The 14,625-nt window shown below is 41.0% G+C and overlaps 1 protein-coding gene across 1 annotated transcript in view; it reads right to left on the bottom strand.

The window, feature by feature from the left end:
• GRIN2B (glutamate ionotropic receptor NMDA type subunit 2B) overlaps nucleotides 1–14,625 on the bottom strand; it is a 1,039,682-nt gene that overhangs the window by 544,586 nt on the left and 480,471 nt on the right. The gene's annotated exons all lie outside the window — the stretch shown is intronic.

Here is a 14,625-nt window from a genome sequence, read left to right on the forward strand (position 1 = left end):
AGTCTAAGATCACATCAGCCTTGCTTATACCATTGCTTTGCTGCCAGTAGCTCAGTGCTGGACACCTACAGCACCCTGCAGAGCTCACGGACTGCCAAGGGGTCAGTTCATTTTTTCTTGTGGTGTCCAGCACTTTAGTGGACAAAATCAAACAGCATCCTTCGAATGCAAATGTTACAGAATGTTGCCTTAGTTTACTTGTCCTCAAGAATTAGGATCTGTGAACATGGCAAATCAACGTTGTTGGGTCTCGCATGGAATGCCATCAGTACCCTTCTCCGTGTGTCTTCTCAGTCTAATGCTTAGGAGAAAATAATCAACATAACCATGGCAGCAAGCTACTCTACAGAACATGCTCCACTGTTCCTGGGCACCAAGATGTACAAAGTGTCTACAGTAGTCTAACATTGCATTTAGACGGGCTGACCAAGCCGACCAGTGTCCGTAAACTGGCCAGTGTACAGAGGCCCATCATAGACTAATGGGGACAGAGCGCTCGTGAATACGATTGTTCTGTTTCCATGCAGTGTCATGTTATCAGCAGCACATCCCTTGTGCAACGTGTGAAAGAGAAGAGGGATGGCGAAGGTGATCCAAAGATGCTTCAAGGACCGGACGGATGGCGGTGTGGAGCAGAGGGGCCCAGAGGTAAGTGGTGAGGTGAGTAAAAGGGTTTTTTGAATTGTAAATTTATTATGATCTAGAGTCTGGAAAAAAAAGATCACGCAAACATGCAAATTTGAATTTTGCGTGATCCGCTCAACTGTATTGTCCGGCCAATAAACGCTGATTTTTGCACCAATATAAAAGATCCGAACACCTGATGAACAAGCCTCACGCTCGTTCATTCGGTGACCTTTGGCACGTTTACACGAGCTGATAAATGGGAATAAGGATTCAAATGCTTGGCAGCCTCTCTAAAGGGCTCATGCAAACCACCGGTTTAATCAGATGAGTGCTATCCGTGGTTTTAACAGAGAGCACTTGTGCCCATGTTATTCTATGGGGCACTACACATGTCCAATTTTTCCGTCAGACCGAGGAAAAAAATCACAGCATTCACAATTTGCCTCTGAGACCCCATTCATGTCTTCGGGTCCGTGAAAAAAAATCTGACCACACTCAGATGACATCCGAGCACAGTCTGATTTTCACAGACTGACATAATGGAGAAGGTAGAGGAAATTTTCTTTTCTTCCTCCACGTCCGAGAAAATCGGTTCTCACTCTGAGCATCCTCAAAACGCAGAGTGTGATCAGAGTGTGCTCTCGGATGGAGAAGATATGGTGGTCTGCACCTGCCCGAAGAGTGTTGTAGCACCGATCCATTTGTGTAAATTTCATTACATACCATTTCTGTTTCTGTTTTCATGCATAAAATAAAATTTCTTGCAAAATGTGCATTTTTTCACATACTGCAGTAAGTTTGTGTAATTGTAGTCTGTATGAGCAGCTTAGATATTCACTTTCATGACAGCTTTTAACTGATTTGTTGCCAACTACAGCCAGTGGGCTACAATCTAAAATACATTATTGTATCTCATGTAGCTTTCAAAAATTCTTCCATCCATACCGGAGAGGTCTGACGAGGAGGGTTGTGCTACCGGCACATATATGACAGAATACCTTGCGCTGCACTGTCAATGCATCAAGCAAACCCGCGGCTCTCTGGTTGAAACCTTAGAGTCAGCAGCACTGGGCTGTGAAATTAACTTTCAAGTTTGTGGGTAGAGTGTATCTTCTAAATGAAGGCGAGAGGTCAGAGTAACCCCACACTTGCTGCTTTTTTATTGCCTTTTGATTGGAATAACTAGAGTACTTGGGATCTAAATGGATTTCCAGGACAATTAATTGAATTAAAAGTGCAATAATAATGGATCGGAGGTAGGTGACGTGCAGCACATGAAGATCTGACCCTGGGCAAGCAACTTGTGTGCGCAAGCAAAACGCAAATCCTTGCCATCTGTCAATTTCTCCACAGTTCTTCTTTAAGATCTAAATTTTGGAATTTTCACATACAAAATACCAAACCAGTGTGACTTTTTGCTGCCTGCAGTACCGGTGGTCTCATAGGCCAAACCTCGGCCCAGTCAGGTGTAAAAAGTAAAATGGTGACATAACAGTCAAAATCCATTTTAGTAAAGGATTATAGATTTGTACTGTGACACTTTATTTTAACAATCAAGATGACATTTTCATTTCCAAAGTCTATAATTAACCTCTTTTCAAACAAAATGACCTACAGAATAAAGTAATTTAGATAATATTGAACGAGTTGCGTTATCACCTTGTACCCACTTCTACCAGGCAGCTGCATAACAGAGTATTATCCTGGCACAATCAGGCACAGGGAGATTTAAAGGTAGAGTATAAGGGCATGTAGGACAAGAAGGCTGGAAATTACAAGGTTCATTGACATTACACATAGGAAGAAGCTTGGAGACAAGAGGAGCTGAAGATTCAGGGTAAGTTCACACTAGGTGTTTTTTCAGCATTTTTTTTTCCTGCAGCAAAACCTGATCTCTAGGCAGGAAAGAAGCTGCACAAAAAAGCAGGATTTGCTTGGTTTTTCTAGCTATTTTTGTGCGCTTTTTGGCTGTGTTTTTAGGATGCTATATTTGTCTCTTGTGCATAATGATACTAGTGCAAAAAAAAGTCCTACTCTTCAGAATCAGGTTTTGGCACAAAAAACAACAAAACCTGATATCTGCATTTTTTCACCACCCATTCAAGTCAATAGATGAAAAAACGCTGAAAAAAACATGAAAGAAGTGAAATGCTCCATTGTGCAAAACAACATGCAAAGCTCAAAGTACTGATGACAAAAAAAAATTAATGTGTGTTCATGAAATTTCTGAAATCTCATAGACATAGCTGGTACTGTAAAATGCAGCTGAAAGTTTGCATAAAAAAGGCTGAAAAATGCCTAATGTGAACTTACCCTCGGTATTACCATAGCCTTTAATGCATGAAACTCTGTTCAAGCCACTATACCAATCAAAATGTGTCCCACAATTTCAGCTGATCGTGGTAATACCCCATATGTGGCTGCACAGTACTGCTTAGCCATACGGAGACACTCAGGAGGGACGGAGCACTATTTGACTCTTGGAGAACAAATTTTTGTAGAATAGTTTGCAGAGTCCATATACAGAGCCCCTAAGGGAATGTGCACACGTATGCAGAAAATTCCTGACTGAAAACTGGACTCCTTGCCAGAAAACGCGCGTTTCTTATGCGTTTTTTTCCAGAGCGTCCCCAGTCTCATAGAAAATAGTTAGAAATGCGGATTTTTCAGTGAAATCAATGAGCATGCTGCGTTTTTTACTGCGATGCTTTTTTTTTCGTGGAAAAAACGCATTAATATGCACAAAAAGTGCAGAATTCATTAAAATGAAAAGGGTGCTTCTTGTAAGCGTTTTTTAAGCGTTTTTGCCAGTAAAAACGCTTAAAAAACGTGAAAAAAAATCGCTTACGTGTGCACATACCCTAATTGATAGAAGAGCAGAATGCCCATACAAATGACCCCATTTATGAAATTGCACCCTTTGGAAATTTATCTAACGGTGTAGTGATGATTTTGACCCTGTGGGTGTTTTCTAGAAACAAGCAGTAAAAGATATTGCTAATAAAAATTGCAAGTCTGCCATTGTAGTGCCCATACGTTGTAGTGCCCAGTACACTCCAGTGCCCATACATTGTAGTGCTCATACATAATGGCCAGCTCTTGTTTCTGGAGACACGCACCCCATAAATTAAGTGGGTTCTCATTGCTACAGAAATGCCAAACATGTGGAAGCCAAATGCTGTTTAGGCCAGTTTCACACGTATAGATAATTCCGGTACCGGAGCTGTCTGTGTGTCCGTGTGGATACATAGGCCATCCGTGTGTGATCCGTGTACTATCCAAATGTCCGTGTGTACCATCCATGTGTGATCCGTGTGCTGTCCGTGTATTGAAAAAATTGGTTTCAATGTTAGCCCTATGACTTCTAAACGCACACAGATGGCACATGGATGGCACACGGATGCCATCCGTGTGCGGTACATGTTTACACGAACCCATTGACTTGTATGGGTCCGTGTGATCCGTGCTGTTCCACAAAAACGGACATGTCAGCGTATTTTGCACACGGATACACGGTCCGTGAAAACACGCTGACATCTGCATAGACACATTCATTAGAATGTGTCTACGTGTGTCAGTGGTTGCGGTACGTGAGAAAACTGTCACTACACGTACCGGAGCCACTGACGTGTGAAACTGCCCTTAGACACACTGTGGGACTCAGAAGGGAGCAGTGAATTTGGATTTGGGAGTGTAGAAGTTGATGGATTTTTTTTTGGGGGGGAGAACCATAGCGCTTTTACATAGTCTTTGTGCTACCAGCAATATAGAAGCCCACTTTATTGGGAAAATTTTACATAACATTTCGGATCACATTTATCCTGCGCTATACGTTGAGCACTTACGTCGGGGTTTCCATCTAAATCTTTATTTCTCCACTGATGGAGCTGTATGTTGGCTTGATATTTGCAGGACAAGATGATGTTTTTAGCTATACCATTTTTATTTGCATTCGTCTTTTTAATCGCGTTTTATTCTACTTTTTGTTCACGGTCTGATGAACAATCAGAGTTTTTGCCACGTCTTTAATTCATTTTGTTATGGTGTTCATTGAAGAGCTAATTAATGTGACAGTTTTATAGACTGGGTCGTTCCGGACACAACAATAGCATATAGGTGTACTTTTTTGTTTATGTTTGTTTTTAAATAAATATATGTATTGATTGGTTTATTTTTTCTTTATTTATTTTGTGACTTTTTTAAAATAGTTTTCAAATTAATTGTAACTTTTTTTTAATCTTTTTACTTAGTTCCTTTATGGGACTTCAGCTTTTATTTGTCTGATCACTGTTCTCATTCATTGCAATACATATGTATTGCCATGCAAGAGAACTTGTTGCGTTCCCATGTGGTCGGCGGGCATGTCAAAACGACGCATCCGCATACATCCACATGTCCTGTGTGCCCAATGTTAAAGGTAGGTACGCAGGACGCATGCAGAAGTAGGCGGACCTAAACAGAAGAAGTGCAGAAGTGGGTGGAGCTTCAGGGAGGAAGTACGCAGTCGTCCACAGAGCCCCCAAACGCTAATGTGAACTTTACTCTCCTTTTTGCGCTTAAAAAAAATATAGAAAAAAGACATATCTAATATCGCCACGTCCATAAATATCTGATTTATAAAAATACTAAATTAATTAACCCCCCAAAAACCCGATGTAATGAGGAAATAGGTTCAAAATGACAGAAATGTATTTTCAGTCACCACACTTCTCTAAAAAGTTACAGTAAAAAGCAATTAAACATCATGTGGACCCCAAAATGGTATCAATGAAAACACCAGCTCCCCAGGTAAAGAAACCCAGCTCCATCCACGGAAAATATAAACATCACAGGTCTCATAAAACAGACAGATTATATATATATATATATATATATATATATATATATATATATATATATATATATATATATATATTACAAACTTCTGAATCTTTTCTAACTATTGAAAAGCTGTAGGTTTGGTATTGTCATAATTGACCTGACTTGTAGATTCATGAACATTTTTACCATAAAATGAACGACGTAAAAAAAACCACAAAATGTCATAATTGTATTTTTCACCTTTTTATCCCACTTTTGTCCATTTTTAGTATATTTTATAGTAAAAGAAATGGTGTCATTCAAAACTACAACCTGTCTGCAAAAAAGAACAGCTCATATAAGCGTTGCTGGAAAAATTAAAAAGTTATGACTCTTGGAAGAAGAAGTAAAAATGAAAATGCAAAAAATGAAAAATTAACTGGTTCTGAATGGGTTAAAAGGTTTCTACACTATGTGGATGAGCCTTTTTTATATAAAGTAGAATAAAAGTAAGATATACCCATCCCCTGCCCCGGCGCCATCCTATCGATGTCAGCACTGTTACTGATAGGCCACATGCGCCTCGCCTCCGCCGCCGCTATTGGTCCGCTGCATACGCAATCAGATCACTGTCCAATGGAAGAAAGGAGAGTGCAGCAGCCCAGTATCAACTGCTGATTGGCTGCTGGGCTCACATGGACTAACAGTGCCACGCGTGTCCCAGGAGACCCCGCCATGTGTGGGAGGTATCTGTTTTTTTTACTTTTACAAGGGGGACTGTTTCATAGTCCATGTGTAGCTCTTGCCTAAAATAGTAGCGTTTTCTTAAAAACGTAAGTCCGTGACTGGGAGTGACCGCTGATGGCATCGCTTATTAGCCTCCTGTCTTCCCCTTCTGGTAGAGAATGTCAGATGACCACTGCAGCTAAACAGTGTCAGGTGATGGGCTGCAGCAGATTGATGTTCCAACTGAGCCAGGAGAAACAGTCTCTCTTGCAGCTGGTACACAGGGGCGGACATATCATTGGTGCAACCTGTGCAGCCGCACAGGGGCCCAAGAGGTGAAGGGGCCCAGTTATACCTCCAAATCACGTGCAATTTTGAGTTTTCAGGAGATCTTGGGCTGCAAGGGGCACATGAATTGTTCTTGCACAGGGGCCCTTTTCTGTCTGTGTCCACCAGTGCTGGTACATGTTATAATGCTGATGCCCCCTGCCAGAAGAGACCGGTGGGGGACACCAGCGAAAGAGAGAGCCATTTGGACTGGGGGCACGGGCAGCGGTACGGCCCCAGCCCAGTACCTGAATACTTCTGCAGCACTGTGGACCCATTAAAAAGGCTCTAAAGCAGTTACCAACCCCTTTAATACAATTCCCAAGGCCACAAGTGATGCAGGTTCTCATTCATGCAATCCGTTTATGTTGTGTCAGCGGCACAAATAATGCTTCTTTAATATCAGGCAGAATATCATCTGCTGCTGGAATCTGTGTATAAAAGCTGCTGATGGCAGCATGAAGGCGACACACCACATACTGGGTATATTACTTCTGCCTACGCTGGGCTTCTCACTCATCCGGAATGTGCAACAAAACAAATTTTAGTATCTTGTCACATCGGACGGCCTCATATATTAAATAAGCAATTCAATGAAGATTCGGATATTATGCTCTGCTCTTTGTGACCTCCGGTCTAGTACAATACAGCCATAACCACACACACATGATCTGCTTTAGCTTCAAAAGTCATATGAATCTTTCCATATAAACTAGATTCATGGTAAATATACTTTGAATACAGAGTCATCAGCAAATGTATCACCCAATGTCTCACTCAAAACTGCCAGGAGGGGTGGAGAAAATAATTAAAGGGAATCTGCCACCAGGTTTTTTCTATACTATCTGATAAAGGGGCAAAGACCCCGGTTCTATTGATGTATCACTTACTGGGCTGCTTGCTGCCGTTTTGATCAAATCACTATTTTCTCAGCTAAAGATCTACCAGTTTTCTGCATGATGAGCTCACACCACTGATTGGAAGCTTAATGTATACACTGTGCATAGGCAGAAAGCTGCCCATCAGTAGTGGGGGAAGGGCTATACAGAGCTCATACATATGGAGGTTTACTAGTCCTCTAGTGATAATATCCTGCTGATACAACAGTGATTTTTTTTCACAGTTAAGCAAGCAAACACATCACTGGAATCAGGGTCTCTGCCCCTACATCAGGATGATCTCACACTAGGTGGCAAAATAACTGATGGTAGATTCCCTTTAATATTATATTGCAAGATTAATCTTGTTTTAAATAACAGCTCAAAATGCAGAGAAAATGTTTTTCTAGTGGGCATTCCTATGGTATAAATGGGTGAATAATTATAGGGCGCTAACAGGGTCAAACAAAGATTGCTCAAGGGTAAACATTTTGTTATGGGGGCACATTACGATATGTCTATAATTTATAAATATACCTTTAAAGGTAATCTGTCTGCAGGCTTTTACTATGTAATCTGAGGGCATGATAATGTAGGGGTAGAGACACTGATTTCAGCAATGTGCCACTTACTAGACTGGGTGCTGTGTCATTACAATTAGTATTTTATCAGCAGGAGATTATCATTGCCTGCCTGGTTTTGGTCCAATCATGTCCCCACCACTGATTAGCAGCTTACTGTCAATATACAGTTCTGGAAAAATTAAGAGACCACCACATCAAAACCCTGTCATGGGCAGCCCATTCTCCAGAACTGAACCCCATTGAACCCCATTGAAAACCTCTGGAATGTAATCAAGAGGATAATGGATAGTCACAAGCCATCAAACAAAGAAGAACTGCTTAATTTTTGCACCAGGAGTGGCATAAGGTCCCCCAAAAGCAGTATGAAAGACTGGTGGCAAGCATGACATGACGCATGAAAGCCATTTTTAAAACTCATGGTTATTCCACAAAATATTGATTTCTGAACTCTTCCTGAGTTAAAACATTAGTATTGTTGTTTCTAAATGATTATGAACTTGTTTTCTTATTAGCATTATTTGATGTCTGAAAGCACTGCATTTTTTTTTTAACTTTCACCATTTTCTTTGTCAGAAAAAAAAATTATTGCTTGGAAATTCAGAGACATGTTGTCAGTAATTTATAGAATAAAAGAGTAATTTACATTTTACTCAAAAATATACCTATAAAGAGAGAAATCAGACAAACTGAAACTTTGAAAGTGATCTCTTAATTTTTGCCAGAGCTGTATATGTATATAGAAAGCTGCTAATTAGGGGTGTGGGCGGGATTAGCTTTCTGAGCTCTGCTACAGCCACAGCTGAGAAAAGTCTAATTGTATCACAACTGCTGCATCTAGTAATCTACATCACTGGAATCAGGGTCTCTTTTCCTACATTATATTACTCTCAGATGAGGTAGAAAAACCTGCTGATTCCCTTCAAGGCAATTGACAGCTGCAGCACCTTAAGCAATTTCTTTGGCATGTATCTAGCTAGCTTTCCATGCTTTTCTATAGTAGAACTTGTACTATCGGTGTGACTTCTTCCATTTTGCACACTTTCCTATATATTCCCATACTTTCATATATCTTCCATTGTGCATGCCACAAAAGTCACAAACAAACCCATGAAAAAATAATATAGGTGAGACAACCTGATGGAGCGCCAGGCTGGCAGGTCAGGAAGCGCCAATTGAGAATGGTCCGATGCAGCTCCTGCCGGGTGCCTCAGATGAGGATATGTTCAATAGTGCAGGATGTCCCGATTGCAGGGGAGCGCAAAGGACACGGAGAGGGTCAGTAGATTAAAAGATTTCTTTAGTTTATTGAATTCCACAACGCGTTTCGACAGATAGCTTCTGTCTTCATCAGGTGGTCATATACCACCTGATGAAGACAGAAGCTATCTGTCGAAACGCATTGTGGAATTCAATAAACTAAAGAAATCTTTTAATCTACTGACCCTCTCCGTGTCCTTTGCGCTCCCCTGCGACTGGAACATCCTACACTAACAAACAAACCCGTGGCAGATTTCTGGCGATGGTGCAATTACTCTTGCACAGTGTAACCAGCAGAGTCAGCTGTATGGCTGGTCTTGTGCTGCGCTGGGAGGACAGAAGGCGCATATACACTATACAATTATCGTGAACAAGTGCTCCTAGGAACCATAACTGGCAGTGTAAACAGGCTGCCGATCGATTGGTGAATGAGGAACATTCCCATAATCTTTTGGTTTGTCCACAAGATTTTTGCTCTTGGCAGCGCATCATCCTGTGTAAACAGCATTACCGCTGCCAAGAGTGGTGCAGCCTGTGCACAATGAATGATCTATGACAGATTGTTCAGTGCTCCTCCAAAGCTCAGGCTCTTTAATGTCTTTTAATAGCACACGATGACCAACATTATTGACCATCCCAAGGGATGAAGGAAAATCCCTTATGTTTTGATGTATAAAACCATCCTTGTAGTGCAGACATGCTGAGTTCTCCCATGAAGTGCATGCATGGGGTGTTGCTTTATCCTAAAGGTTCTGGGATGCACAGTACACAAAACTTTCAAGGAAAAGAAGAGCAAGAATGATCTTAGCAATGACGTCCTATTCTGCTGACTGACTGTATGCTACATACTGTGCTTCCTATTGTGGGATTTCAAATTGTCTTTGTTTCTGCTTTTTTGTGATTTTTTTATATTTGTCTTGTCTGAATCCAGTCTACTTTGTGCGTGAGTGCACATCTTGTCACTTATAGGGAATCTGTCAGTAAGATTAAACCTCACAATCCACATGTATGGGCAATCGGATCTTCGAAAAGTACAAAAATTGACACCTTTATATCTTTTATCTGTTGCTGCTTTCCTCAGTAATTATTTTAGTTCACAAGCAAATGAAGAATTATTTGCTGTGAACATGACAGAGCACTTAAGAACTCACTAACTCCTGAGATTTTTTCTCTGCCCAGCACCAGTCTCTTTATCTTCTCTGATAGCTCACTGTCCTTATTTCCTTGCCTGACATCAGACATTGAACTATCAAGGAGGTAGAGATTAAGTGCTCTATCTTGAGAGTGCTCTATCATGCCCACAGCACATAGCACCTCATTTGCATGAAATGCAAATTATTCAGTAATGCAACAACAGATACAAGATATAAAGGTGGTAATGGATTTTTAAACAGGTATTTTTTTCAAGTGATACTGGTATTAGATATTATAATAATAATAATAATAATAATAATAATAATACATTTTATTTCTATAGCGCCTACATATTCCGCAGCACTTTACATTTCGGAGGGGATTTGTACAGACAATAGACATTACAGCATAACAATAATAACATAGATTATAACAAATACCAAGAGGAATGAGGGCCCTGCTCACAAGCTTACAATCTATGAGGAAAAAAAAAGGGAGACATGAAAGGTGGGTGGTAACAGTTGCCCTGATTGTATGGACCAGCCATAATGTTAAGTGTGTATCAGTACAGAGACAGAGGGCTAATGGATGCATAAAGCATGTGGGAACATGATGCGGGGAACCTGGTTATGGTAAAACTTTTGGCTGTGCCACACAGGGATAGATTAGGTTAATATGTTGAGGCGATAGGCCAGTCTGAAAAAATGCGTTTTCAGGGCACGCTTAAAATTGTGGGGATTGGGGACTAATCATATTGACCTGGGAAGTGCATTCCAAAGAATTGGCGCAGCATGTGTAAAGTCTTGGAGAAGGGAGTGGGAGGTTCTGATAATTGAGGATGCTAACCTCAGGTCATCAGCAGAACGGAGGGCGCGGGTAGGGTGGTATACTGAAACAAGGGAGGAGATGTAGGGTGGTGCTGAGCCATGGAGGGCTTTGTGGGTGAGGGTAATAAGTTTATACTGAATTCTGGAGTGGATGGGTAGCCAGTGTAATGACTGGCACAAGGTAGAGGCATCTAGATATCTATTCATATAAAAAATACAAAACCGTGTTTTTTTCCGCTGATTTTACCTAAATTCTGTAGATAAAAAATGACAACATGCTGGATTCGTGACACCAAAGGCTCCTGACTTATCCCCTTTGAGTAGTTATGAGGTCAGTCGGGTTCCATTGTGATGTCCATCATTTTCATGAATAGAATAAAGCTGCATGCTATTATTGCTGTCAATTAACATTTGCGGACAATTTAAGACATTAATAAAGAGCTGTGGACATCCCAAGTTTATTCAGCTGCCAGCTGCTTACTATAGGTGCAGAGCATAAAATCTATGTGTGTCATCTACAGTTGTGGCCAAAAGTATTGACACCCCGGCAATTCGGTCAGGTAATACTCAGTTTCTTCCTGAAAATGATTGCAAACACAAATTCTTTGTCATTATTATCTTCATTTAATTTGTCTTAAATGAAAAAACACAAAATGAATTGTCCTAAAGCCAAATTGGATATAATTCCACACCAAACATAAAAAAGAGGGTGGACAAAAGTATTGGCACTGTTCAAAAAATCATGTGATGCTTCTCTAATTTGTGTAATTAACAGCATCTCTAACTTACCTGTGGCACCTAACAGGTGTTGGCAATAACTAAATGTGTTGGCAATAACTAAATCACACTTGCAGCCAGTTGACATGGATTAAAGTTGACTCAACCTCTGTCCTGTGTCCTTGTGTGTACCACATTGAGCATGGAGAAAAGAAAGAAGACCAAAGAACTGTCTGAGGACTTGAGAAACCAAATTGTGAGGAAGCATGAGCAATCTCAAGGCTACAAGTCCATCTCCAAAGACCTGAAAGTTCCTGTGTCTACCGTGCGCAGTGTCATCAAGAAGTTTAAAGACCATGGCACTGTGTGCGGATGTTGGATAAAGAACCTCGACTAACATCCAAACAAGTTCAAGCTGCCTGCAGTCCGAGGGTACAACAGTGTCAACCCATACTATCCGACGGCGTCTGAATGAAAAGAGACTGTATGGTAGGAGACCCAGGAAGACCCCACTTCTTACCCCGAGACATAAAAAAGCCAGGCTGGAGTTTAACAAAACTTACCTGAAAAAGCATAAAAAGTTTGGGAAGAATGTTCTCTCGTCAGATGAGACAAAAGTAGAGCTTTTTGGGCAAAGGCATCAACATAGAGTTTACAGGAGAAAAAAAGAGGCATTCAAAGAAAAGAACACGGTCCCTACAGTCAAACATGGTGGAGGTTCCCTGATGTTTTGGGGTTGCTTTGCTGCCTCTGGCACTGAACTGCTTGACCGTGTGCATGGCATTATGAAGTCTGAAGACTACCAACAAATTTTGCAGCATAATGTAGGGCCCAGTGTGAGAAAGCTGGGTCTCCCTCAGAGGTCATGGGTCTTCCAGCAGGACAATGACCCAAAACACACTTCAAAAAGCACTAGAAAATGGTTTGAGAGAAAGCACTGGAGACTTTTAAGGTGGCCAGCAATGAGTCCAGACCTGAATCCCATAGAACACCTGTGGAGAGATCTAAAAATGGCAGTTTGGAGAAGGCACCCTTCTAATATCAGGGACCTGGAGCAGTTTGCCAAAGAAGAATGGTCTAAAATTCCAGCAGAGCATTGTAAGAAACTCATTGATGGTTACCGGAAGCGGTTGGTCACAGTTATTTTGGCTAAAGGTTGTGCAACCAAGTATTAGGCTGAGGGTGCCAATAGTTTTGTCTGGCCCATTTTTGGAGTTTTGTGTGAAATGATCAATGTTTTGCTTTTTGCTTCATTCTCTTTTGTGTTTTTTCATTTAAGACAAATTAAATGAAGATAATAATACCAAAGAATTTGTGATTGCAATCATTTTCAGGAAGAAACTGAGTATTATCTGACAGAATTGCAGGGGTGTCAATAATTTTGGCCACAACTGTAGTATATAGTACTAAGTAGCTGTAATACTACATAGGTGTTACTGCTCATAAATTGCGTTTAAAGGGGTTATCCAGGATTATTTCATTAGTTGCTAACTGCTTGTCCATCCTGCCTGACAGCAATCTCTGCCGGCACTTACTGGTCACAGACTGCTCCTACCTGCGATTCAGCAGTTTCCCCTGACATCACGTTGACAGTGAAGCGGCTTCTCTTCCACGCTGCTCTGTTGACAAGGTGTGACTGCCAATGGTATACTGATTAACAGCTGGTTCATCGTCGTCGGTAGCCGGCTGTCAATCAGCATGACGTTGGCAGGGATTCCCCGTCAACAGAGCAGCCAGAAAGAAGAGCTGTTTTGCTGACATGGAGCAGCTGAATCACTGGCAGGAGCGGCTGATAGCGCCTGGTAAAGCAGGAAGGTATTTGCCTCTGGTAGCAACTATTTCTATTTCTCTGTTAGTTTTAGGCTCATAATGAAAAAATAATCCCAGATAAGTGCTACACTTGTAAGGAGAGCTTTAAACTAGAACAACATGGGAAGGGAAGCAAAAGACCAGAAAAAGCCATACATCTGAAAAATGCTATTGAGAACTCTGCTATTAGAAGTGGAAAGGAAGAACAAAGACAAAAGAATCTAAATAATAAAAATATTGGAGAAAGAGAAACCAATCACAAACTAAAATGTTTCTATACTAATGCACAAAGCATGGGCAACAAACAAGGAGAATTGGAACTACTAACACAGGAAAAGAAATATGATGTAATTGGAATCACTGAAACTTGGTGGGACAATACACATGATTGGAATACAAGACTAGAAGGATACAACTTATTTTCAAGACACAGACTTGATAAACGAGGAGGAGGTGTCGCATTGTATGTTAGAAACGCGTATATCTGCACAGAGATTGAAGCTTCAGAGACTGGGAGTACTGTGGAAACTGTTTGGGTAAGAATACAAGGACAGAACAATGGAAAGGACACCATTGTAGGCATTTACTACAGGCCACCTGTGCAAGCTGAAGATATGGATGAACTCTTTATGCATCAAATGGCCAAGTTCTCCAAAAAATATGACATAGTTGTCATGGGAGATTTCAACTATCCAGACATTTGTTGGGAATCTCTCTCAGGCAAAACTAACAGGTCAAGGAAATTCTTATCCTCTCTTGCTGACAACTTTATCTTCCAAAAGGTAGGGGAGAAAACAAGGGGAACTGCTACCTTGGATCTAATCCTTACAAACAGGGAGGAAATGGTTGAGGAGGTAAAAGTGGCTGGGACCCTAGGAGGTAGCGACCATGCTATTTTAGAATTTTGGATAACTAGAGGAGGAAGACATGTGAAGACTC

This window comes from Dendrobates tinctorius, unplaced genomic scaffold (genome assembly GCF_039654945.1).
Source record: "Dendrobates tinctorius isolate UK_male_01 unplaced genomic scaffold, ASM3965494v1 ptg000094l, whole genome shotgun sequence".
In the NCBI taxonomy this organism is placed as follows: domain Eukaryota; kingdom Metazoa; phylum Chordata; class Amphibia; order Anura; family Dendrobatidae; genus Dendrobates; species Dendrobates tinctorius.